Genomic DNA, 1,740 nt, shown 5'->3' on the forward strand with positions numbered 1-1,740 from the left:
TTTAAAAATCCAGATGCCCAAGCCACACATAGATCATCACATAAGAAACAGCATTGGTATTTTTAAGCTCCCCAGGTGTTGTAAATGGGCAGGCAGTATGACACTAATTATCCAAAATATGCTGAATATTGGTGTAAGCATGACAGTAACAAATTGGAAGCTTAAAGAGTAGAAAAGTGTGTGGTGAGGTAAGCGTGGGGAACAGTGAGACAAAAAGCTAAGTCTCTACTTCTGTGATAGGAAATAAGTTTGGAGTGCAAGGGTGCTCAATATTTCTCACAACATGCCTTGTAGAAATGCTTGACTCTAAAATGTATACATGTACAACTAGCTTTTAAAAAGGAAATTAAAATACAAATAAAATCTAAGGTAATCTAGAAGCTAACTAGCTATTTAAAAAATAATTAAGAAGATCTTGGCCTGAGCAACAGAACACACATAGACATGTGTATATAGAAGCATACATATACATACATACATGTATACATACATACATTCAGACACTCAGACCATTAAGTCACACATTGGTAGGCAATAACAAATAACATTGCAAAGAAATGATATAACACTTTATATTATTTGATAAGCCGGATAATTTGAATGACCTCATAAACCATATAATAAATTAGCTACCAAAACAGAATGAATATAAGGTTTTAAAAGCCTGACAACCATGAAAGAAACTTAAGAGTCCTATTCAAAATCAAATAAAATGAAAGCATTCTCTATCCCAGCAACTTCATTTCAAAATATCTATGTTGGAAAAGAGTTTGTTTGAACAAATATAAATGTTCAAAGATATTCATTTTATGAGACAAAAGCCTCTAAAAATGCCATTGCTTGTTTGGTTCATCTACTACTTCATCAAGGTATTTTTCCCCGCTTTTTTTTAACCTTACAGGTCTTTTACATAAATATCATCAATTTCAATTTTGTATATTTATGTGATTTCTGTGTGTGCAAACGTGTGCATCTTTGCATCTATACGTGTTTCTTGTGCTTTTCCTTTAACTCTTTTTCTATTTGCTCATTTTGTTTTGTCCTATTCTGGTTTTGTTTTGAGTTTTTTTTTTTTGTTTTTTTTTTTTTTTTTTTTTTGTTTGTTTGTTTGATGTTTTGTTTTGGTTTTCTTTTGCTTCTTTGGTTTATGTTATTCTATTTTGTTAGATGCTAGCTGTTTTCTAATGAGAGAGAAAGGGTGTGACTTTAAATGAAAAATGAGATAGAATCAGGAAGGATTTGGGGAAGAGGAAACATTAATTCAAATATGTTGTATGAAAAAATCTATTTTTTCCTTTTTCATTTATTCTTCTCTCATAAATTACATCCCAAACACAGTTTCCCCTCTCTCTTCTCCTTCCCCACTTCCTATCTCCCACAGATCTACTCTCCATCCTGTCCCTTCAGAAAAGGACAGGCCTCCCAGGGATATCAACCCAACATGGCCTCACAAGATAAGACGAGGAACAGACCCTCATTATCATGGCTGAATGAGGCAACCCAGCAGAAGGAAAAGGTTCCAAAGAGTAGGCAAAAGATTCAGAGACAGCCCCCACTATCTCATAGGAGTTCCACAAGTTCACCAAGCTATACAAGCATAACATATATACAAATGACCTAGCTCAGACCCATACAGGCTCCCCAGTTCTGCCCTCAGTCTCTGTGAGGCCCTATGAGCTCCGTTTAATTGATTCTGTAGGCCTTATTCTTGTGGTATCCTTGAGCCCTTTGGCTCCTAAA

Source organism: Phodopus roborovskii, unplaced genomic scaffold (assembly GCF_943737965.1).
Source record: "Phodopus roborovskii unplaced genomic scaffold, PHOROB, whole genome shotgun sequence".
In the NCBI taxonomy this organism is placed as follows: Eukaryota; Metazoa; Chordata; class Mammalia; order Rodentia; family Cricetidae; genus Phodopus; species Phodopus roborovskii.